Raw genomic sequence first — 25794 nt, forward strand, 5'->3', positions numbered from 1 at the left:
CCACTTCAGTATTCTTGCCTTGAGAACCCCATGAACAGTATGAAAAGGCAAAATGACAGGATACTGACAGAGGAACTCCCCAGGTCAGTAGGTGCCCAATATGCTGCTGGAGATCAGTGCAGAAATAACTCCAGAAAGAATGAAGGGATGGAGCCAAAGCAAAAAGAATACCCAGCTGTGGATGTGACTGGTGATAGAAGCAAGGTCCGATGCTGTAAAGAGCAATATTGCATAGGAACCTGGAATGTCAGGTCCATGAATCAAGGCAAATTTTAAGTGGTCAAACAAGAGATGGCAAGAGTGAATGTCGACATTCTAGGAATCAGCGAACTAAAATGGACTGGAATGGGTGAATTTAACTCAAATGACCATTATATCTACTACTGCGGCAGCAATCCCTCAGAAGAAATGGAGTAGCCATCATGGTCAACAAGAGTCCAAAATGCAGTACTTGGATGCAATCTCAAAAACAACAGAATGATCTCTGTTCGTTTCCAAGGCAAACCATTCAATATCACAGTAATCCAAGTCTATGCCCCAACCAGTAACGCTGAAGAAGCTGAAGTTGAACGGTTCTATGAAGACCTACAAGACCTTTTAGAACTAACACTCAAAAAAGATGTCCTTTTCATTATAGGGGACTGGAATGCAAAAGTAGGAAGTCAAGAAACACCTGGAGTAACAGGCAAATTTGGCCTTGGAATACAGAATGAAGCAGGGCAAAGACTAATAGAGTTTTGCCAAGAGAACGCACTGGTCATAGCAAACACCCTCTTCCAACAACACAAGAGAAGACTCTACACATGGACATCACCAGATGGTCAACACCGAAATCAGATTGATTATATTCTTTGCAGCCAAAGATGGAGAAGCTCTATTCAGTCAGCAAAAACAAGACCAGGAGCTGACTGTGGCTCAGATCATGAACTCCTTATTGCCAAATTCAGACTTAAATTGAAGAAAGTAGGGAAAACCACTAGACCATTCAGGTATGACCTAAATCAAACCCGTTATGATTACACAGTGGAAGTGAGAAATGGATTAAGGGACTAGATCTGATAGATAGAGTGCCTGATGAACTATGGAATGAGGTTCGTGACATTGTACAGGAGACAGGGATCAAGACCATCCCCATGGAAAAGAAATGCAAAAAAGCAAAATGGCTGTCTGGGGAGGCCTTACAAATAGCTGTGAAAAGAAGAGAAGCGAAAAGCAAAGGAGAAAAGGAAAGATATAAGCAAGGAGAGATAAGAAAGCCTTCCTCAGCAATCAATGCAAAGAAATAGAGGAAAATAATAGAATGGGAAAGACTAGAGATCTCTTCAAGAAAATTAGAGATACCAAGGAAACATTTCATGCAAAGATGGGCTCGATAAAGGACAGAAATGGTATGGGCCTAACAGAAGCAGAAGATATTAAGACGAGGTGGCAAGAATACACAGAAGAACTGTACAAAAAAACATCTTCATGACCCAGATAATCACGATGGCATGATCACTCACCTAGAGCCAGATATCCTGGAATGTGAAGTCAAGTGGGCCTTAGAAAGCATCACTACGAACAAAGCTAGTGGAGGTGATGGAATTCCAGATGAGCTATTCCAAGTCCTGAAAGATGATGCTGTGAAAGTGCTCCACTCAATATGCCAGCAAATGTGGAAAACTCAGCAGTGGCCACAGGACTGGAAAAGGTCAGTGTTCATTCCAATCCCAAAGAAAGGCAATGCCAAAGAATGCTCAAACTACCGCACAATTGCACTCATCTCACATGCTAGTAAAGTAATGCTCAAAATTCTCCAAGCCAGGCTTCAGCAATACATGAACTGTGAACTTCCAGATGTTCAAGCTGGTTTTAGAAAACGCAGAGGAACCAGAGACCAAATTGCCAACATCCGCTGGATCATTGAAAAAGCAAGAGAGTTCCAGAAAAACATCTATTTCTGCTTTATTGACTATGCCAAAGCCTTTGACTGTGTGGATCACAATAAACTGTGGACAATTCTGAAAGAGATGGGAATACAAGACCACCTGACCTGCCTCTTGAGAAATTTGTATGCAGGTCAGGAAGCAACAGTTAGAACTGGACATGGAACAACAGACTGGTTCCAAATAGGAAAAGGAGTATGTCAAGGCTGTATATTGTCGCCCTGCTTATTTAACTTCTATGCAGAGGACATCACGAGAAACGCTGGGCTGGAAGAAGCACAAGCTGGAATCAAGATTGCTGGCAGAAATATCAATAAGCTCAGATATGCAGATGACACCACCCTTATGGCAGAAAGTGAAGAGGAACTAAAAAGCCTCTTGATGAAAGTGAAAGTGGAGAGTGAAAAAGTTGGCTTAAAACTCAACATTCAGAAAACGAAGATCATGGCATCTGGTTCCATCACTTCATGGGAAATGGAAGGGGAAACAGTGGACACAGTGTCAGACTTTATTGTTTTGGGCTCCAAAATCACTGCAGATGGTGATTGCAGCCATGAAATTAAAAGACGCTTACTCCTTGGAAGAAAAGTTATGACCAACCTAGATAGCATATTCAAAGCAGAGACATTCCTTTGCCAACAAAGGTCTGTCTAGTCAAGGCTATGGTTTTTCCAGTAGTCATGTATGGATATGAGAGTTGGAGAGTTGGACTGTGAAGAAAGCTGAGTGCCAAAGAATTGATGCTTTTGAACTGTGGTGTTGGGAGAAGACTCTTGAGAGTCCCTTGGACTGCAAGGAGATCCAACCAGTCCATTCTGAAGGAGATCAGCCCTGGGATTTCTTTGTAAGGAATGATGCTAAAGCTGAAACTCCAGTATTTTGGCCACCTCAGGCGAAGAGTTGACTCATTGGAAAAGACTCTGAAGCTGGGATGGATTGGGGGCAGGAGGAGAAGAGGACGACAGAGGATGAGATGGCTGGATGGCATCACTGACTCGATGGACATGAGTCTGAGTGAACTCCAGGAGTTGGTGATGGACAGAGAGGCCTAGCGTGCTGCGATTCATGGGGTCGCAAAGAGTCGGACATGACTGAGCGACTGAACTGTAATGAACTGAACTTATGCCTATGGAAGTGTGTATATATATATACACTTCTATATACAGGGTTAGATCCCTGGGTCAGGAAGATCCCCTGGAAATGGCAACCCAACTCCAGGATTCTTGCCTAGAGAATTCCATGGACAGAGGAGTCTGGTGGGCTACGGGCCACAGGGTTGCAAAGAGTCAGACATGAGTGAGCAAATATAAATAGAATATACATATATATATTCATGTATATTTTTATACTTTCTTGTTTTAAAAAATGATGAAAGTACACTTCACACACTCTTCTGTATCTAGATTTTCTCACGTGATACAATATACCTGTGAGATCATCCTCATCAATTGTATATATTAGTTTAGCATCTCTCTAAAATTGTTTCCCCCATTCCTCATAATTTATCTTTTTCTGTGAGACCAATTAATGCATTTCATCTAAGTCTTTAGATCATTCTTTTCTAAATTGTCTTTCATATTCATGGACGTTTTTTCCCCATCTCATCTCCAAATAACCTAAAATGTCAGGTTAAAGGAGGATAAGTAAGGTTTTGCATTTTTGTTTGTTTGCTTGTTATATGACTTCTCTGAACTTCAGTGGGCTTTATTTATTTTAGTATTTATTTATTTGACTGCCCCGGGTCTTAGTTGAAGAATGCAAGATCTTTTTTAGTTGCGGCTTGTGGAATCTAGTTCCCTGACCAGGGATCAAACCCAGACTCTCTGCAATGAGAGCTCGGAGTCCTAGCCACTAGACCACCAGGGAAGTCCTTCAATGGGCTTTAATGTCCAGATTGACTCTCACCGAGGGGATGTCATGCAGCTTTTCCCAACTGTACTGGATTTTGAAACTCTTTACCCAAGCATTTCAGGGAACTGAAGGGAGCTGACAAAAAGGCATTGAAAATGCTGCCTCAGTCTCTCTCTCCTTTGGGGAGTAATGGATAAAGGCTGACTAGTTCCTGCTATTCAACTCCCCTCCTTTCGTACTTGATGCTGACAAGTACTTTTCTGTTAATAATTTTCCTCCACACAGGTTAGAGTCCAATCAGTTGGGTTACCACTTTCTTAGTCAGTGCTTGGTCACTTTGATTAGATTTGAGTGTTTCCAAGTCAGCAAGGCATTCACAGGTTATTTCTCAGAGTGAGTAAATGTCTATGATTATATCTTCCATGCTGATTCTTACCAGTTTCTTGCTGTAGAGGGTCTTCAGCTCCAAACTTGGAGCACCTTACTCCACTCCCTAATGACTAACTACGGACCAAAGGGCTTTGGCTTCCACCTCCCCTGTGCTCTCTACCCTACAGCCTCCCCAGCCCCTATTCCCGGATTTGATCATGAAGGCTATTTTATTGGACACCAGTCTCCTCTCTCCAGCATAACTAAAAACTCTTTCAAGTCAGAAACTGTTTTCTTCTTCTTTGCATGTCCTATACCAACACCCCCCGGGACAGTGCCAGGCACACTAGAGTTGATTACTATTTAATTGCTTTTTTTATTATAATAACTTTATGGGAGAGGGTTGTTGTCATAGCTTCTCTATCTACACAGAGAACAGAAGATGTATTGCTCAGTGATAACTCAGACCTGGCGTGAAGCAGGCACTTGGCAAATGCCGAGGGACACAGATTGCCTATCTAGTTGAATAGTCATGGAACTAATGATTGTAAAGGCTGGGTATTTTTTTCAGGGTTCATAGAATCTGACTCCCCTCACTTTACTTAAAAGGAAGCTGCCAAAGAGGGTCATATCTTACCCCAGTTCACACAGAGCTGAGACTCGAGTCCGGGTCTGCTGTCCTGCCCTGGATATCTGTCCCTGGCAATGTTGCCTTGTTTGTAAAATGGGGTTGATGATGCTCCCCTTGTAGGACTACTGGGAGGTCCGCTCAGCTGACAGGGTACACGCAGAGATGCTGCAGAAAACTCTTGAGAGTCCCTTGTTTTGCAAGGAGATCAAACCAGTCAATCCTAAAGGAAATCTACCCTGCATATTCTTTGGAAGGGCTGATGCCGAAGCTGAAGCTCCAGTACTTTGGCCACCTGATGTGAAGAGCTGACTTACTGGGAAAGATTCCGATGCCGGGGAAGATTGAAGTCAAAAGGAGAAGTGGGCAGCAGAAGATGAGATGGTTGGATAGCATCACTGACTCAATTGACGTGAGTTTGAGTAAACTCTGGGAGTTGGTGAAGTACAGGGAAGCCTGGCATGCTGCAGTCCATGGGGTCACAGAGTCAGACGCAACTTAGGGATTGATCAATAACAAGAGTTCTTAGTGCAGAACCTGGAGCTGCTATCGCTCAATGTATGGTGGTCATCATTGTTAAGCAAATGTCCTTCCACCCAATACCTTGTAAGCTGGAAAGAGGAAGGCTGATTTCTCTGCATTTCTAATGGCTATCAGTCTCTTACACTTAATAATGCCCCGCATTTGATGCCCATTTGATGATGACAACCAAGCAATCTGATTGCTGATGAAACTTCCATCTCAAAATCCCTGGTGAAACTGACCATGTCCTCTTCTTAAGGACCAGAGGATTGACTCTGAAGGAAAACAATTCCTGCATGACTTTATAAGATAAGACTCTAAACTTCCTTCTGCCTCAATTTCCCCTGTTGGCTAACTGAGCTGGGTCTGAGGAATAAAATGCAGCAAGCCGTGATTGATGGATTCATTAGGGCTTGGAAGAGGTCTCTAGTCCCCAGATCCAAGCATTGTTATTTAAAGAACACTGATGGAAGAGAGGAGTTGGGTATTCAAATCGCCCTCGGAGGACTGACAAGGGAGCCAGTCATCGTAGGGCTTTAGAGAGCTAATTCCTTACTTCAGTATTTAAGATCTTCGAAAAAGCTACATTCATCTTCCATGAAGGAAAAAAATGTTCTTGCTTCTTCCTGCTACCTAGAGATTATTTAGTGCTCTTATATTGACACTGCTTCTGTAGAAAGATTTAAAGATAAAAATGCAATGTATTCAAGTGCTGATCATTTTTCATTGTCACTTAGTGACAGTACAGCCTGGAGTCAATTGCTGCAGATTTATCTTTTGTGATATCGATTGTGTGAATGTGTGCCTAAGCTGTTTGCAAGTACCTGGCTCCATCAGTGGCTGGGGGGCGGGGGGCGGGGCCTGCAAGTGGTGGAGAACAGAGGTATGAGAAAGAGAGGGGGGGCCCAGGGGGGACACCTCCTCTAGCTTTCTGCTGTACCAGGGTCTGGATGAGCATTGCCAAGAAGGTCCTGGATGAGAAGGCTCGAGACAGATGGGCCAATATATGCCTGGGAAATGACCTGCTGTTTAATCATCGTGTGAAGCCCCTGAGGTTCAAGGGACAAAAAGATCCAGAAAAATCTGTGTCCTGAAGTGAAAGTGAAAGTCACTCAGTCATGTCTGACTCTTTGTGACCCCAGTGACTATAAAGTCCATGGAACTGTCCAGGCCAGGATACTGGAGTGGGTAGCCTTTCCCTTCTCCAGGGGATCTTCCCAACCCAGGGATCAAACCCAAGTCTCCCCGCTTTGCAGGCAGATTCTTTACCAACTGAGCTACCAGGGAAGCCCTAATCTGTGTGCTGAGGCATATTAGAAGTGTGCAGAGGACTTCCCAGGTGGTCCAGTGGTTAAGAATCCTTTCCTGGTTCGGGAAGATTCCACATGCTGCAGGGCCACTATGCCCGTGTGTCACAACTACTGAGCCCTCACATCCGGAGCCTGTGGGCTGCAGCGAGAGAAGCCCCCACGGCGAGAAGCCCACAGACCACAACTAGAGAGCACCCCCCGCCGGCTGCAACTAGAGAAAGCCCATGTGCAGCAACGAAGACCCAGCACAGCCAAAGATAAAAACTTTCAAAATATATTTATTTATTTAGGTATTTATTTATTTTGCCATGTTGGGTCTTAGCTTGGGTTCAGTAGCTCTATGGCATGTGGGATCTTAGTTCCTGGACCAGGGATCAAAACCACATCTCCTGCATTGGAAGGCAGGTTCCTAACCACTGGACCACCAGGGAACTCCCAGAAATAATTTTTTTTTTTTTTAAGTGTGCAGAGCTCGATTTTTAGGCTTCTTTGACATTCATCTCTCTTCCCTAAAGTGGTCCACAGCTTCCCAGTTTGGGAGGCAACTGAGCCCTAGCCCAAACACACTTTTCTTCATAATGACAGCGATGTCATTTACGGAGCACGTGTTACCCACCAGGCTCTCACTGAAAGTTTCCCTGCACCCTTTTTACAAGGAGCAACCCCCAGGAGGCGGTGGGGGACTGCAGAAGTTGAAGAGATGGGTGGTCATTATCACGTATCTTACAGAGAAGACTGAACCTTAAGAAGTTAAAAGACTTGCCCCAAACCATCTGCCTTTCCTCAATCATTTTCATCTATCTCATCTCCCTGGCCATCTTTCCTTTGAAGCTTGCCCCAAATCTCATGAAGTCTCCCTATTAGGAAGTGATTCTCACCAGACCTCAAGCCCTCAATTAAAAAACAAATGACACTGGAATATAATTAAAGAAGAAAAGTCAGAAAGAAAGAAAAGCACTGGGTTAGAGTTAGGAATGTAGAACTCTAGATCCAACTCTGCCACTAGCTTATCTAGTGACCTTGCTACTTAACTACCATGAACCTGTTTCCTCACCTGTTAAACAGAAATGAAATGATACATTTCCTGCCACACAGGGTTGATATGAAAGTATCCTGAGATAAAAGCATCAAGTGCTATTGCTCTGCTCACTAGTGTAATAAAAACTTCCTGAGACAGTGAAATGGAGCAGAGCCCTATGGTCCTTCCTCTGCCTGCCTTTTGTCTGTAGAAAACTTTAGTCAAAGAATAAGTTTAATCAGAGAAGTGAGAAATGAGGAAATAAAGGAAAACAATCAAAGGAGACTAAATAATGGTAATGTAGTCACTAAACATAGTTAGGAGAAGGCAATGGCAACCCACTCCAGTACTCTTGCCTGGAAAATCCCATGGACAGAGGGGCCTGGTGGGCTGCAGTCCATGGCGTCGCTAGGAGTCAGACACGACTGAGTGACTTCACTTTCACTTTTCACTTTCTTGCATTGGAGAAGGAAATGGCAACCCACTCCAGTGTTCTTGCCTGGAGAATCCCAGGGACGGGGGAGTCTGATGGGCTGCCTTCTCTGGGGTCGCACATAGTCGGACACGACTGAAGCGACTTAGCAGCAGCAGCAGCAGCAAGCATAGTTAAGGACCTTTAGCTCTTTCTCAAGGGCTATAGATAATATTCTGAGCCATATCCTGAGACCTGTCTTATGGATGCTGAAACCCCAGGTGGAAGAAGTTAACTACACGATGACCAGACTACACCCAGGACTTGAGCTGCCACAATGCCGAGAAGTGGCCACAAAGAAATGGGAACAAATGGACCCTGGAACTAAAGATTGACTGTACCTACAACAAGCAAGATAACTCTGGTCAGACCACCAATGACCAGTCTGAAGATGACTGTTAGAGATGACTGTGCTATTTCTGCATGTAGCCCCCTTAGTCTGGCACCTTCCCCTTCCCAGCTGCTGGCACCTGAAATAAAGCAAACTTCCCCTTCCACCAGCCTGGCCTGTTTGTTGGCTTTTGAGCGGCAAGCGGTAACAAGAAGACTAAGGTCAGGGCACCCTCTCGGTTCTGTCCAGATGGATGTGTCTTCTACAACAGGGGTTCCCCACCTCCCAGATGTAATGCCTGATGATCTGAGGTGGATCTCAATAAATGCACAATAAATGTAATACACTCGAATCATCCCCAAACCAACCCCGGCCCTCATCTGCAGAAAAATCGTCTCTCCTAAAACCAGTCCCTAGGGCCAAAAATGTTGTTCTAGGGCAGTGGAAACCTCCAGGCTTTAGGGTTTGAATCCCTCTGCCATCTCTTGCTTGCTGTGTGATCCCAGGCAAGTCATTTAACCTCCCCGACCCTCAATCTCTTTATCTGTACTGTTGAGATGGTTATTCCTGCTTCACAGGGCAGTTATGGGGACAGGAGAGCACTTGTGTAGAGAGTCTTGGGAGGGGGTGCCCAGTCCAATGGGACACACGTGGAAAATACAGAAGATACCAGAGGCCCTCAGATGGCTTTTGTATTCAGGGCCTCTGCTCTCTGCCCACCCATTCCTGGCTTCCTGCTGGCTCCCACGTGCTCCTCCCCAGATTCCCCACACCTCTAGCCGTCACTCCTCAGGTCTCCTCGTGGCTACAAACCCCATCCAGCAAAGATCTGCTTGAGCTCCACTTCAGGATGGCTGGACCATCCTGGCTGTAAATGCTGGGAATTTCTAAGAAGGCTGACCTCTCACTGGCAGAGAGCTTTCCGTTGAGATGTAGTCTATACCACCTGTTTCTAAATTTCATCAATCATGCCTCCTCTGACCCAGCTAACCATTCCTCCCTCCTCCCCAGGACTCTCCATTTTTCAACAGTGGTCCACTCATTTCATCTGGCATCACTTTTGATGCTTCAAAGTCAACCAGGAAGTGAGGACCCCACTCCTGTCCTGCCCCAGCCACGGACACTGAGACTTGGAAGCTGGAGGGTCCATAGGAATGATTGGGAGTCCAGCTCTCTTATTTTACAGATGGGGAAACTGAGGCCCCAGGGAAGAGATGGTCTCAATAAAGTTGCAAGATCAATATTTTCAAGACAGTTTGGCCCTTGGGATATAAATCCACAAAAATAGAAATAAGCCATAGGATTCTATTGGATAAGATAATGCACAATTACACACATAATTACAGCCATGGTTAAGGTCATGGCAGTTTAATACTGTTTCCTGAGCACGTCCCACTGCTGTGGAAAAGGGCTTCCAAGCCAGGTGATGTACCTCATTCAGTCTTCATAGTAATCCTAGGAGGTGGGCACTATTATCTTCATTTCCCTGTGAAGAAGACTGAGGTTTAGAGAGGTTACGTAACTTCTCCACGGTCACACAGCAAACTAGAAGCAGACCTGGGTTTCAAATCCAAGTCTTCCTAACTCAGAGTCCATCACTTCAATCTTGATAACATCTGAGACTGGAAGTCAGAAGAGTGGCAATAAAGTGTGCGTGCTAAGCCACTTCAGTCCTGTTTGGCTCTTTGCGACCCCGTGGACTGTAGCCTGCCAGGCTCCTCTGTCCATAGGAATCTCCAGGCAAGAACACTGGAGTGTGTTGTCATGCCCCCCTCCTGGGGATCTTCCTGACACAGGGACTGAACCCGAATGTCCTGTGGTTTCTGCATTGCAGGTGGATTCTTTACCACTGAGCCACCGGGGAAGCCTGCAATACAGTATAAAGAGGCTCAAATCCCAAAGATGGGAGAAGAAAAGTCAAAGAGCTATCTTTGGGGAGCAAGCCTCTTGACCCAGGCATCGAGGAAACAGGCAGGGCCGTTTATTGAGTTGTCTGTTCTGAACTGGGAGTGCCCTGGGCACAAGGATGGGCTTCCTCTTCTTTGTCTTGGAGCTTGGGACGGAGAAGGAGCTCAATAAATATTTGGTTGAACAATGAATGAAAAGTTTGGAAAATAACTTTACCAAAGGGAAGACTGGGGGGGAAGGTGCCATGCCTCCACCGTATTGCACACCTGGGAGAGTAAGTGTGCTGCCATCGCCACCGACAGACTGCAAGTATAAACAGCTGGCCGGGACGCTGCTCAAGCCGTGGTGTCGATTGTCTTGTGCATAGTGGTTTAAGGTCACAGCCTAGGGTGTGTGTGTTAGTGGATTGGTCACGTCTGACTCTTTGCGACCCCATGGACTGTAGCCAGCCAGGCTCCTCTGTCCATGGGATTCTCCAGGCAAGAATAGTGGAGTGGGTAGCCATTCCCTTCTCCAGGGATCTCCCCAAACCAGGAATCAAACCCAGATCTCTTGAATTGCAGGTAATTCTTTACTGTCTGAGCCACCAGGAAAGTCCCTAATAAAGTCATTAAGAGTTACATCTGCTGAAAGTTTACCAAGAGTCAGATCCAGCACTAAGCACTTTATGTGAACTATTTTATTTAAAATCTCATGTCAACTCCCAAGAGTGAGGTGCCGTTGATGTTCCCACTTTACGAAGGAAAGAACTGAGTTTCAGAGAGGTCAAGTGATTTGCCCAAGGTCACACAACTAGTAAGAGCTGAAGCTTGAACTTGAAACCCAGTCTGCTAATTTCAAAGGTCTATTAACTTGAAATTAACCAATTAATTCAACATTATTGTCTGGCTGTCCTTCTCATTAAATTGCAGACTTGAGACCCAAACAGCCATCAGCCTGGGAGCCAACACTTGAAAAATATCATCCTCGCATCAGAACTTGACAATGATCTACATCTTACTTTCTTGATCTTGTTATTCATCTTCATCTTTCTAGATCTCTCTCCCCACTTCTTTAATCACTACTTGTCACCTGCCGATCTCCTGGACTATTTTTTTCCTGTTTTTTTGGGGGGTGGGGAGGAAGGTGAGGGGGGGAGGAATTTGTGTAATTGTCTAGAGGATGTCTTCTCAGAAAAGAATATAATCACAACACCACCCTCATCTCGATTCCTTTAGAGGTAGGTGGTCACTGGAGGACAAGTATTATGTTCACTAGAGTCTAAGTTCCAGAAGGACACGGCCCACGTCTGCATGGATGCTGGCACTGCAGTGGATGCTCACAGAATACTTGCTGAACAAAAGAATTTTATATCTCCAGTGAACAGAAATGGTACTAGCATCTCCACACCGGGTAAGATGCCTTCTACAGAGTATCAACCTCCTGGATTTCCCCGTCTTTGCAGAGCATTTCCAGAAGCTGTAATTTCTATTTCTTTGGTCCAGAAAACCACAAAGGGCCATCTGCTGGGTCAGCCTGACTGGCCCTCGTCCACTGGCCTTCCAGGGGCCAAACGTTCCCGGTCCACAGTGCCGTCCCAGTGGATAAAGATTCTGGGAAATGTTTGTCTAGTCTCCAGGAAACCAGGACGATGTCATAAAGGAAATTCCCTACTGCCCAGTAAGGACCCTTTACCACGCAGAAGTTTTGGGGCCCAAGTGACCTGTGCGGCCCTGGATGGAGGCCTTGGAGCCCATGAAACTCTGGGGGAGCAGGAGGCAAGGGGACCCCACCATTGGCGTGTGTGTCTTCTTTCAAACATCCTCCCTAATCTTGACCATTTCCCCCCACATCTCACTTCAGCTGAGGTTGCTCTCTGCCTGAACCTCTTTCAGCATTATTTTTGCATTGTTCTTCTCCCCAAGGAATATCCCATTTTAGACTTCCCTCCCAATTGAATTTGATTTCTCCCTCTGAGCCAAATCTCATTTTTGTTATTTTCCATCGATATCTTTACCCTGCTCTGAGGCCTCTGCATTACTTCTCGGGCCTTCTTGGTGAGAGCAACGCCTCCCGATTAAGGACCTTATGCAAATTTCATTAGTGAACTGTTCACTCCACCTTTCAGATCATTATTAAAGATGTTAAATAAGAGTGGGACAGACAGCAATTCCACACACCTTCAACGAGACCGCCCTCCGTCATTTATCTTTGGCTTGCGCGTGTGCAGTTCCATTCTCAAAATGAGGTTCTTCTTCATCCTAGGTTGAATTTATTTTGTAAGGAAAGTTTCATAACATATTATGGCAGACATTTTACTAAAATCAAATCTCATAGCTATCCCAGTTCCCCTGCATATATTGTCCCAGCCGAAGGATGGTTTAGCTCGGTGACCTGCTTGCTCTCATAAGAAACATTGCTGGGAACACCATGGTCTTTGGGATGCTTGCTGAGTTTCAGTGAATCTCTCCATTCCTTGGTCAACCAGCTAAGACCATGTACTAAATACCCACTGGATTCTGGCTTCCACCGTGCTGGGCTGAGATAATATGGAAGAAGCGAACCTTGTCCTCTAGAATCTCATAGTCCACCTAAGCAAACAGAACATTCATATACACATGTGCCCACCACACAGAGAGCAGTGGCCAGGTTTGGGTGTTCATGAATGCAGCATGCAGTCAGTCACAGGCTACATTTAAAAATACTTGACAAGACTTCCCTGGTGCGCCAGTGGTTATCAATCCGCCTTCCATCATGTACACACTGCTATATTCAAAACAGATAACCAACAAGGACCTACTGCATACATGGAACTCTACTCCATGTTATGTACCAGCCTGGATGGGAGGGGGATTTGGAGGAGAAACAGTTCAGTCGCTCAGTCGTGTCCGACTCTTTGCAACTCCATGAACCGCAGCACACCAGGCCTCCCTGTCCATCACCAACTCCCAGAGTTTACCCAAACCCATGTTGGTGATTGAGTTGTGATGCCATCCAACGATCTCATCCTCTGTCGTCCCCTTCTCCTCCTGCCCTCAGTCTTTCCCAGCATCAGGGTCTTTTCAAATGAGGAGAATGGATACACATATATGGAGAGCTGAGTCCCTTCACTGTTCACCAGAAATTACCACAACATTGTTAATCGGCTATACCCCAATACAAAGTAAAAGTTTAAAAAGAAAAGAAAGAATCCTCTTTCCAATGAAGGGGATGCGGTTTAGATCCCTGGTCAGGGAACTAAGATCCCACATGCTGTGGGGTATAGCCAAAAAAAAAAAAAGGAAAGAAAATCTAATAGTACTTGAGTGTAACATGTGTTTTAAAACCTTAATTTTTTATGATGGGAAATTTAAACATGCATGAAATGCAAATTGACTATGATCTCCCAGGCGTTCATCATCCAGTTTCAACAGTTACAACATTTTACCATTCTTATCATATCTCCTTACTTCTCCTTTTCCTTTTTTGGCAGGAGAAGACACTTTAAAGTAAAGCCCAGACATCATATCATTAGCATCAGTAATGACTTCGCAATGTACCTTTAACAGATATTAAAAAAATAACCACAAGAGCGTTATCATATCAAACACACTTGAAGGTAATTCCTTATGACATATTACCTAATACCTGGTCCTTGTTCAATTGTTCCCCCCGATTATCTAAAAAAATGTCTTTTATACAGCTGGTTCCTATGGACCACATATTGTATTTGATGGACATGCCTCTTAGTCTGCATCATATCCTTTTGAAAATGCCATTTAGCTGTGAAAGAAACTAAGTCATTTATCTTGTAGAATTCCAAATGTAGTCCATCTTAAAGGACATCTGTTATGTAAAATATGAACACAGAGAAAGATCACGAGGAGATCATCTAAGATGAACTAAAGATAAAGTAAGAATGCCAACACATGTGAAACAAGGACCCTTCGAGTTGGATGGAAGCCCGGAGGTTGTTCACACTAACCCAGCCTCCACCCCATCCCTACCCTGTCCCTAAGTAGAGAAGCCTTGTCAGCAATGACCCTGCCAGATGTCCACCCTCTTCATTTGCAAAGGAACTCACTTTAAGATTCTTTTGTATGGCAAATGGTTCCTCTGCAGACAAAAAAATATATATGTATATTATTCAGCTTAGCAACAATGGCAAAATATATTCATACAGTCTATAACAAACATCTATTAACCAAAGTGTGCTATGTCTGGGAAGGGCTCTGAAGGGAAGGGAAGAGGAAAACAAGGGAAGGGAAGCCCAGACAAAGGAGAACAAGTGGGGCTTCCCTGGGGATCCAGTGGTTAAGAGTGCCCCTTGCAGTGCAGGTTCGCTCCCTGGTCAGGGAACTAAGATTCCACATGTCCTGGAGCAACTAAGCCCTCGCATTGCAATTACTGAGCCCACTCGCCGCAACTAGAGGGTCCATGTGCCTCAGCGAAAGATCCTGCATGATGCAAGGAAGATTCTGAATACCACAAGAAGATCCTGAATGCCCGATGCAGCCAAGTAAATAAATAATTTTTTAAAAGAGGGAGGGAGAGAAGCAGACCAGAGGTATAAGGAGATTCCAGCCAGCCTTGGAGAAGTTTAGAGTGGGTGGTGGCTACAAGCAAAAGAAGGCTGAAAACGTGGCTCTGCCAGGTGTAAACTCCTCTGTGTCTAAGACTCACGGGTCGCTGGGGTGAGATGGAGGCAAGGCCAGAAGCATAACGGGACTGTTCAACCCCACTGGGCAGAAGCTGTGCCTCCACGTGGAGCAAAACCTTCAACCTTTGAGTCCGAGTCTCCTCCCCAGACGCCTGAGGTGACAGCTCTCATCTTAAGGGTCGTTGAGCACGTGAAGCCAAAGGACAGCGGCGTCTGGCGCTTTCCAGGGCTCTGCGGGGAGAGCTGTGTCGTGTGCCTGGCAGGGCTCAGCTTAGTCAGTCTGTCCCACGGCAGACAGATGACCTGTTCTTTCTGCCCAACGGCAGGTCGTCGCCTGGGGAAACGCTTTCACATTGATGGGTTCTAGTCACAGGTTGATCGAGGGTGGGGTTGGGGTTGGGCATGAAACCAAGCGGGAAAAGGGAGCAATTTGTTCTGAGTCCTGCGGGGAGGTGGCCCAGTGGCTGCATTCCAAGCACGGGCGAGTGACTGGAGAGCAATTCCTCTGTCTTCTCTGAGATATCTACACCACATTCACATCATCTTGCATTTCGAGTCTCAGCTTTACCCAGTATGATTTTCCCAAAATACCAGGTAGGTTCGGTGATTCCTCCAGGGCCCTCCACGCTCTGCCCTGACGTGCTGATGGAGCATCTGATCACCCGGAGGGAGCCAGGTGAGGGGAGAGGCTGGGGGCCCCCGCTTCCTGTGAGTCCCTCTCAGAATGTCTGTCACTTTCTTCCACAGCAGCGCTGTAGGCTTCATTCTCTCAGCCTTAAGATGGTGGGGGTGGAGGGGGGCTCCCCTCAGAGCTCAGTTGGTAAAGAATCTGCCTGCAATGCAGGAGACCCCTGGTTCGATTCCTGGGTTGGGAAGATCCCCTGGAGAAGGGATAGACTACCCACTCTAGTATTCTTGGGCTTCCCTTCTGGCTCAGCTGGTAAAGAATCCACCTTCAATGCAGGAGACCTGGGTGGGGAAGAGCCCCTGGAGAAGGGAAAGGCGACCCACCCCAGTATTCTGGCCTGGAGAATTCCATGGACTGTACAGTCCATGGGGTCGTATACAGTCCATGGGGTCCTAAAGAGTTGGACACAACTGAGTGACTGTCACTTAAGTCAGGGAAGAAGGACCTCGGCCTTCCCCTCCCCACTTTCCCTCCCCTCCCGCTCCTCTACAAAGGGATCTAGAAGGAAAAGTTGAAAACCCGTGTAAAGGATTTGTGCCTATCACAAGACAGCCACGGAAGGGACACAGGACGATGCTACTGGCATCATCTAACACTGACCAGGGCTGATAATGCTTAATTCCGCACTCTTATCAAGACTTAACTCCCAGAAGTCTTCAGTCCTTGTTAATTTCAGCTTTCTGCGAAAACGAGGTCAGCGCAGCGGCTGTTGGGGTGTGGGGGGCCATGTTTCACTCCCCTCCTCCTTTATCAGCAGACTCTCCTCCCCTCTGCTCTTTCCTTTTCCGTGGCTAGCCCCCAGCAGATGGTTTGGTTTCAGGAGAGACCACCAGAGACGCAACAAAGCTTTTCCAAGTCCATTAGAAACCCATTATTTAGGATGACCGCCCTACTTCCTCCCCATTCTCTCTCCCCTGACCACCAAGATCCCATATCAGGAAACTCGGTGTTCGGTTTCCTGAGGGAAAAAAGCCTGTCTGCCTCCAGAAAATGACTCCACGGGCCATCTGATGTCAGAATGAAAGTCTTCCTGTTTGGATTCCTGGGAGCAAAATCACTGCTTGCACTCTTGTGCTGCGTCGCTTGGTCATGTCCAACTCTTTATGACCCTGTGGACTGTGGCCCACCAGGCTCCCCTGTCCGTGGGATTTTCCAGGCAAGAATACTGAAGTGGGTTGCCATTTCTGAAGCCAAGGGATCTTCCCCACCCAGGGACCGAACCCGAGTCACTTTCACTCAGCACTGTCTCAATTTCAGACTCACCTGGCCCCCGACAAGAATTCTCCAAGTCCTGGCAGGGGAAAGAACGCAGGAAGGGAAGCGATTTCTGAGTCCTTCAAAGCCGGTGATTCAGACACAACTCTCCCTCTATTGATTTCTAGCAATCGATAACTTTGTTTCAATAAGCAAGTCTCAGAGTCTACCCTGCTCTCCACAAGTCCCCAAAATAAACCCAGCGCTTAGGGAAGAGTTTCCCCTCCCCCTGCTTCTTATTCTCAAAGCTGACTTGAATTTCTTTTTGAAAGGATTCCCTGCACCCCCTGCCAGCGACCCCCTGTTCCTGAAATATAAAGTAAGAAGCAGCAACAGAGAGCTGATGTCTGTACAGTTAATAAAAACAATGACAGGCAGTCCGGCCCACGGCCTTGCTGAAGATCTGTATACGCTCTTTCTCTCCGAGCAAGGCTCAGGGAGTACTCATTCTAGTTTCTCCAATCACATCGACATTGTTTTAATAATTCAGCCCTGGGGTGGGGTTGTCTCTGCTGGTGAGTGGCTTCAGGGCCTGGAGTTATCAAAATACTAATGTTACCAATTTATCATCCTGGCTGATGGAGTGTCAGAGGTTTCTAGGGAGTTGCGGGGGAGAGGGGGCTGTAATAACCTCCAGACCTTGGCTGAATGGAATCTCTGAGACCGGGAACACAGGCCAGCTTGTCCTGCGTCCCTGGCCTTCTAGGACCCTAATGAGAAGATGCGCTTAGACCGTGGAGTCAGTTAGACACACATAAACACACCCTTCCCCACCCAGCCAGAAACCAAGGGCAAAGGGCAGACGGATGGGGTAGCAAACCTAATGATTTGGATTTCTGAAATCTGACACAAGGACCCCCTGAGTGGACTCTCCTTACGGATTATTTCACTGTCTGCCAACGTGTGGGATGCGTGGCCCAGGTGGAAAGTGGAAGAGCTTCAGTAGAATCGAGCATGATGTTGAATAATGTCAAATCTCAGTGAGAATTACTCTCCTTCCAATTCTTTTTCAACCTCCGCCTTTGCTTAAAGGGAAACTTGTGATTCTGGTGCTTCTGCATGTTTCACGCCTCCCTGATACCTTCTAATCTCTCTCCTTAACAAGGAGGTCTGTCCTCAGGCTCCCCCGCTTCCAATGGAAACAGTTCCTTCTGAAATTGTCAGCATCATTTAGTTTCTGTTGTATTTATTTTTATAGTTACCTTGTTTGCAGCCAGTTGCACTGATTTTCCATTTACCATTGTAATATAAACTTTCTTTTGAAAGCACTTATTATGAAGTTAAACATTAGATGATTCAAAACTTTTAAATTAGGGACTTCCAGTGGTTAAGACTCTGAGCTTCCAATGTGGGAGGCTAGGGTTCGATCCCTGGTCAGGGAACTAACATACTACACGCTGCTTGGCTCGGACAAAAAATACACTTAAAATTTTTAATTAGGTAGTAAGCTGGGTAGTATGTGGACTTAGCAATACAGGCTCCAGGGACATGAGAGCTCTTGGAGTTTAGGGGATCTGGCTCTGTTTGAGTTGTCAAGGGAGATAAGACTCTGAAAACTATCCCCAGAATGGTGATGGGAGAAGGAATGGGAGCCTGAAGAACACTGTTTCTCTCTTGCCCTCCTTTTTCTCCTCCTTTCCCTCTCTTCCCATCACAGATGGGGAGAACTGTGCTGAACAGACCCCTCCTCCCATCTCCTTGGGGTCAAAAACTCCCTTTCCTTCAGGAAACTGTAATGATTGGTCCATGCGTGGTCATGTGACCCAAGCCAGGCCAATAGAAGTCTTTCCCTGAAAGTTTTCATACTTAAGCTAAGGGAGAAAGTCCTCTTTTTTCTACACTACCTTAGTAAGGAGTTGTAAGGCTGTAGCAGCCGCACAGCTGTTCTTTCTGAGAGAATGGGGCTTATCCACAGAGAAGAGTCGAGAAGGGAGATAGAAATAGAAATCCTTGAATCTGTTCAAGTCCCTGGATTAAGGGAACCCTTTCACCAACCTCTCTGTTTTTGTTGGCTGCTGACCTAAAGCAATACACGCGTTTTGGCTTACGTTGGTTTACGATACATTTCTCTCATTTGCCTCTAAGAGTTTTATTGTTGTTGCTTAGTTGCTCAATCATGTCCAACTCTTTTGCAACCCCGTGGACCACAGGCCCTCTGGACTTCTCTGTCCATGGAATTTCCCAGGCAAGTATACTGGAGTGGGCTGCCATTACCTACTCCAGGGGATCTTCCCAACCCAGGGATTGAACCCATGTCTCCTGCCTTGGGAGGTGGATTCTTTACCGCTGAGCCAGCACTCACAGTGCAAATCAGTGGTTTGAAGATGTGCTTTGTGTGTGATTGCTTCTAATCTTTCTAATTCCTGTGGGGGAGGCAAGTCCTGCCTCTAAATAGAGCCCTAGCTAATTAAGCACATGAAAAGGTGTTTGGCAGTATTAGTCACCATGCCAAGTTGCTTCAGTCGTATCTGACTCTTTGCTTCCCCATGGACCATAGCCTGCAAGGCTCCTCTGTCCACGGGATTCTCCAGGTAAGAACACTGGAGTGGGCTACCATGCCCTCCTCCAGGGGATCAGCACCCTCCATATGGGCCAGCGCGAGCGTATGGAGCTGCGGGGCACAGAGGGTGCTTGCTGCTGAGGTCGGTCTCAAGTCCCCTGGCCCCTGCACTTCCCATGGCACTCCTGGAAACTCTCTGGGGACCAGAATGCTTGCCCTGGCTCTCAGAGTTTCAGGCCCACCAGTAGCATACACGTGAACTGATTTTTTTTTTTTTTTTTTTCCTTTTTGAGCAGCAGGGGAGGAGGGATTGCATTGAATCTCAGTTTTACCCAGAAGTGCCCATCTTTTGTGGCATATAGGCTGAGGACACGGATTGGAGAGTCTCTTTAGGTCCCTTCTGGGTCCAGGATCTAAGATGTTAGGATTCTTTGTGTTGCAAAGAAGCCAATTCTGACTCCCTGTTGGAAGCTCTCTTTGACTTGCTTCTCGTTGCTTTTGTTATTATAATCAAACAGAAGGACCTGCCCCAGAGAAGTCTGCCCCTCGGCTGGACTGTCGAACTAAAACTAGAGTGCCTTTGTTTAGAACCCTGTGCACCTGTAGACGGAGGAAGGAAGAAACGAACATAGCCCGGCCTGAGGCTTGCCTTTCTAGGAGATGTTTGCAAGGTTAATGGCCTTTTGATTTTGCTTCCTCACCCCACCTCATCTCTGATCTATAAAAGAAACTGGCATCCAGACCCCAATAAACGGTTATCTTGAGGCGCTAGCCTGCTATCTTCTCGGTCAGCCGGCTCCCCGAAAAAAGTCTCTTCCTCGCCTCAACCCCTGGTCTCTTGGGTTCACCGGCCTGTCGTGTGGCGAGCAGAGCGAGCTTGGACTCAGTAACGTTTGCACAGAAGCGACCTTCTCCAGGTCCACCCTGCTCCGGGAATGGGCTCCCCTTCCTCGGGGCTGGCACAGCGAGAGGGCAGTCATTTCTCCCACCCAGGATGGTCTGAGCACTGGTCGCCACGGTGGACAAGGCTGTTCTAAGTTGGCAGACGGTGCTGTCCTGGCCTAAAGGATGGGCCTCCCTTTGGTCTCCCGCCCCTTCCCCACGGGCTTCTCAAAAAGAGACTTGGGGAGGCGAAGATTCTGCGGGATTTGGCCTGGTGCCCCAAGCTCGTGGAGAGGACCTTGGGTCTCCTTGCCACCCTATCACCTGTGGCCAGGAGTGTATTCTTACTCCACCCTTGACATCGCGTGCCCGCCACACACTGAGTCCCTTAAGCTCGGCTCCAAAGGCTCATTCTAGCCTCGGAAACTCTTCCGTGTACACCCCACGGCCCAGTTCCCAGCTGACCTTCAGGCCTCCGCCTTCTGCCAGCAACGCTAGCCTTGACACAGCCCTCTGGTTAGCACCCCTCTCGGGTCAGAGGTTCCGAGCTTCTCACCACCCCTGGGACTGTACCTGGGGCGTAGGTAGTGGTCTCATGTAGACCTAAAACATGACAGACCAGCTCCGCAAAACAGACCAGCATCTTCCCCTCCTGCCAGTCAACCTTAGTTCTGGTAGAGGCCACACCCACCACACCTGTTCTGACTCACCCGGAACAGCTCCAGGACACCAGAAACAGGTCCCTGAGCTGGGCCGGGCCACGCCAGAGCAGCCAGTTCCAGCCTCCGAGACAGCTAACTCCCCGATTTGTTCCGTTTGCACAGGCATGTGGCTAATTTCAACCCAGAGATATCATGCCTGGAGCTCCCCAAGCCCTTCTAGAGTATTCCAGCCTGCACTTAGTCTATCTCCCTTCCCTTGATAAATACTTCATCTCCTCCCTTTAGACTGGGATTGCGCTGATTTGTGTAAATCCTACGTTATAAAGTATTTATACTGCTTGGTGCTGGCGGGGGCCTTTCTCCAGCTTCCTGGCTCTGTTCTTCCCTGGAGGATGAGTGACTGGGCGAATCATGGCCAGTCGTGGCTGGGCACTGCCCTGGGCACCCTCCCTCCTTCTCCTGTTCAGCCCGGCCCCAGAGGTGTTCACTGAGCACATGTTGTGTGCTCTGAGTTACGTGTTACGAGGGGTCCAAAGGCGAACAGAAGGTGCACCACCCCTTGGCGACGCTAGCATCCTGGTGGGTGAGGCAGGGCTAGAAATGAGAAGCCCTACCTGGCCGACAGTGATGAGTTGTGAGAAAGACACAGACAGAGTCATTCTTGAGTCCCAGCCTCAGGAGAGGTCAGAGAGGGCTTCCCTGGTGACATGGCGTTTGACCCTGGGTAGCATCAGGGCACGTGGAGAGGAGAGGAGGGGGCAGGAAATAGCGGGGGCAAAAGTGCAGGGCAGGGCAGTGGAACTCAGCATTGTGTGCTGGAATAAAGCCTGTCACATGATAGACGGCTGAAGAGCTGGGTGAAGGCCACGGGATTTCCTTTTTATTTTAAAGCCAGTGGAGGGGGAGGGGAGGGGGCAGCGAGTGGAGACAAGAACATTCTGGGGTCATTCCAGGAGAGAAGGAAAACAGTTCCTTTTCGTTGGTGCTGTCTTTGTTGTTTAGTCGCTCAGTTTTGCAACCCCGTGGACTGTAGCCCTCCAGGCTCCTCTATCCATGGGATTTTCAAGACAAGAATACTGGAGTGGGTTGCCATTTCCTCCTCCAAAGGATCTTCCCCACCCAGGGATCGAACCCTCGTCTCCTGCATGGGCAGGCAGATTCTTCAGCACCGAACCAGTAGGGAAGCCCCAAACTTGTTCCTACTAAGCGTTTATCCTGGGCCAGTGTCTTAGTTTCCTGTTGCTTCTGTAACAAATTATCCCACTCTTAGTGGCTTAAGCAACGGAAATGTGTTGTTTCACAGTTCTGAAGGGCAGAAGCCCAAAAGCAGTGTCTGTGAACTAAAACCAAGGCGCAGACAAAGCTGAGTTCCTTCATTCCTGGCCTTTTCCAGCTTCTGGAGGTCTCCCGGCTTCCTTGCCGGACGGCCCTTCAGCACTCTGACCTCTGCTGCCCTCAGCACGTCTTCCCTGCCTCCAACCCTCCTGGTTACACTGGGCCCACCCAGATAACCCAGGATAATCTCCTCACCTCAAAACTCTGAATTTAATCATGCCTAGAAAGTCCCTTCTGTTGTGTAAAGAAACACATCCCTAGGATCCAGGGATTAAGACAAGGACATCTTTTGGGGGAGCATCATTCAGCCAGTTGCACGCAGGAATTCATAGTCTGCCTCACTTAGCTCCCGCTCAAGCGCACCAGGCAGCTATTATAATTCTCATTGTACACGTAGGGACTAGGGTCTTGAACGTTCAATAGCACTTGGAGGTTACAGTTAGTGAGAGGTTAATGTGGGATTTGAACTTGCCCTGTTTGACCCCATGGGACTTCCCAGATGGCACAGTTGGTAAAGAATCCACCTGCCAATGCAGGAGATGCAAGAGATGCGGGTTCAATCCTTGGGTCGGGAAGATCCCCTGGAGAAGGAAATGGCAACCTACTCTGATAGTCTTCCCTGGAAAATGCCATGGACAGAGGAGCCTCATGAGTTACAATCCATGGGGTCGCAAAGAGTTGGACACGACTGCGCGCGCACATGCACACTGTCTGACCCCACAGCCCACTCACATTCTGTGCACGCCAGCACCTCTCACGGGATGCTCTGGATCAGAGAGGATTTGCTGTGGGCATATCTGTAGACGATGTCACTAGAAGCTCTGATGGGAGGTAAAGGAAACAAGTGAAATAAACTCCTCACAAAAGGGACGGGGGAGGGGGGAGATGAGAAGTACAGCAGAGGGACAGCCGAGGTTTGGGCCCTGTGTTCACTGTGGGGTGAGGGACCCAGAGCAACTGGACCAGAGTCTAAGCCTGGGGACCTCGATGCTGGGACATCAACAGGACCGACAGCAGGAGCAGGGAGAAGGCTGAGGATGGGGCTTGGAGGGAGTTCTTGGTCGTTTGGGGCCAGATGGAAGGGCCCGGAGGCAGATCAGGGCCGGAGGTGGAGCCTGGGCTGGAGACAGAGTTCTGATCACACAGATGCACTCGGGCCCCAAAACTTCTGCTTGGGAAAGTTACGGGGTAGAAGGGAATTTCCTTTATGAGGTCATCCTGCTTTCGCAGAGGCCCTGAGATGGAAGCTGGGAGTCGGGGATAGAACCGGGGGAGGGCACGGAGGTGGGAAGCAGCAGAGAGGCAACTGAGGTGTCATGAGGAGGGGATGGGGGCTGGTGAGGCTGGCAGACAAGGGGACGCGGTGGCACCAGACCAGGGGGCGAACCGTCAAGAGGGGAGACCCATTCCGCCACTGATGGACGTTAGGCTGCTTCCAAGTCCTGGCTGCTGTGAACACTGCAATGAACATATACACAGTACATGTGTAAAAGATAACTAATAAGAATCTACTGCATGGTGGGAGGGGGGCTCAGGATTGGGGACACGTGTACACCCGTGGCCGATTCATGTTGATGTATGGCAAAACCAATACAATATTGTAAAGTAATTAGCCTCTAATTAAATAAATTTAAATTAAAAAAAAAAGAATCTACTGTATAGCACAGGGAACTCTGTCTGGTGTTCTGTGATGACTTATAAGGGAATGAGGGTCTAGAAGAGAGGGGATGTATGTGTATGTATGACTGATTCACCTTGCTCTCCAGCAAAAACTAACACAGCATTGTAAATCAGCTATATGCCAAAAAAATTAATAAAAACGACAACAATAGAAAGGAGTGATCAGCCACCACAAACACCAACCAAAACTAGTGGGTTTGACAACCAGTAAGTTACGAGCTGCAAATGTGTGGGGACCTTCCATCACCAGCTCTCAGGTGGTCTTGGGAAGGGCTGTGTTTTATGCTACCTGGGTCAGGCTCAGGCTGGAGACAAACCCAAACTTTGAGAGATACTTAAACTCAGAAATGAACCTTCTTGGTGGGGGATTGGGATGGGGCTGAGCAAGCTACTCACTTCCAATGGGTAGAATGAGGCAGAAGTGATGTGACTTCAGAGGCTAGATCAGAAAACAGGCTGTCTCTCTCTGTCTCCATCTCTCTGTGTCTCTGTCTCTCTCTGCTCCGAACTTCCCAGTAAGACATTGGATGACTCTGATGTTGGACTGATGCTCCAATGCTTTGGCCACTTAATACAAGGAGCTGACTCATTAGAAAAGACCCTGATGCTGGGAAAGATTGAAGGTGAAAGGAGATGAGGGTAGCAGAGGATGACATGGTTAGATAGCATCACCTACTCAATGGACATGGATTTGAGCAAACTCTGAGAGATAGTGGAGGACAGAGGAGCCTGGCGTGCTACAGTCCACGGAGTCGTAAAGAGTCGGACACAACTTAGCAACTGAACAACAAGAACAATGCTGCCATGCCAAGGAGACCAATGGTGAGCACGCAGGGTGACAGACGTCCCAGGTGCCCTGGATGTTTGAGAGAGAAATGTGAGTGAGTGAGACTCTGGAAGCCTCCAGTTCCAGCCACAGTCTAGTCACACGGCTGCCTGGGACCCTGAGCCAGAACTGCCCAGCTGAGCCCAGTCAGGCCCCAACCATAAGAGACCACAGTCTGGTTTTCATGCTGTGTAAGCCTCCAGGGTATGGAATATTTTGCTGGCAGCATCGGGTAACATGGGTCAAGGATGCAGTTGGTAGTTTGGGATGGAAATTTGGCAGAGGAAGCAAATGTCTGTTGGCAGGAATTTTGTTCCAAGTAGCCCATGGTTATGGCTGATTGGAGCTGGGATTGTGAAAAAGAGGATTTGTGTCCCGGCACTTGGACTTTCCCTACCTTTACTCTGTGCCTCCTCTGTCCCCACCACTAGGACCCCACCCCCACCCTGCCTACCCACCGCCAGAGACTCCACAGCACCCAGCCTTTGTCATCTTCTTGAATCAAGTCTCCTTCAGGGGAAAAATCTGCATTGAATCTGTGTTTTTCCTTGTAGGGCTGTGAGTTAAACCTGAACCTTAAACCTGATCTCTTCTTTTGAAAGGAAAGCTTTTACTTCAAGATAAAAGGACTGAAGAGACCTTTAAGCAGAGAGGGGAGGAGTGTCGGAGGCTAAGGGTAGGGTCAGCACTGCCCTGGAGTCAGCTCCTCAAGGCACATCACTTAATTTTTAGGGATTTGGTGAGCTGGTTGCTGAACAGTCATTATTAAAAACTAAATCATGAAAGCTTATCTTTAAACCAATAACATTAAAAAGCAAAGGTAACTATTACTGAAAACATCCCTTTGTAGCTCTTCACCATATTTTACTATTGCCTGTGCCCTTGAGTTTATTTATATCTTATTCTGTGTGTGTTGGAAATACTGCATCAGGCTGGCAACCCAGCATCTCTCCTTGACCCCACTGTCAGTGACATCAGGTCGGCAGCATGAAATCAGCCGCTGTGGGGGTATTTA

The 25794-nt window shown here is 47.4% G+C and overlaps 1 long non-coding RNA gene across 2 annotated transcripts; it reads right to left on the reverse strand.

The window, feature by feature from the left end:
* Positions 1 to 9734: 9734 nt before the first annotated feature.
* Positions 9735 to 15265, reverse strand: LOC129622631 (uncharacterized). 2 transcript variants are annotated; one of them, XR_008700094.1, is made up of 4 exons: positions 14976 to 15265; positions 13763 to 13852; positions 12494 to 12574; positions 9735 to 9912 (listed from the first exon to the last, which is right to left on the reverse strand). It is a non-coding gene; the product is annotated as an uncharacterized LOC129622631 (long non-coding RNA). The 2 variants fall into 2 exon arrangements; XR_008700093.1 differs by having other exon boundaries at positions 14855 to 15265.
* Between the last annotated feature and the right edge of the window lie 10529 nt (positions 15266 to 25794).

Source organism: Bubalus kerabau, chromosome 11 (assembly GCF_029407905.1).
Source record: "Bubalus kerabau isolate K-KA32 ecotype Philippines breed swamp buffalo chromosome 11, PCC_UOA_SB_1v2, whole genome shotgun sequence".
NCBI lineage: Eukaryota > Metazoa > Chordata > Mammalia > Artiodactyla > Bovidae > Bubalus > Bubalus kerabau.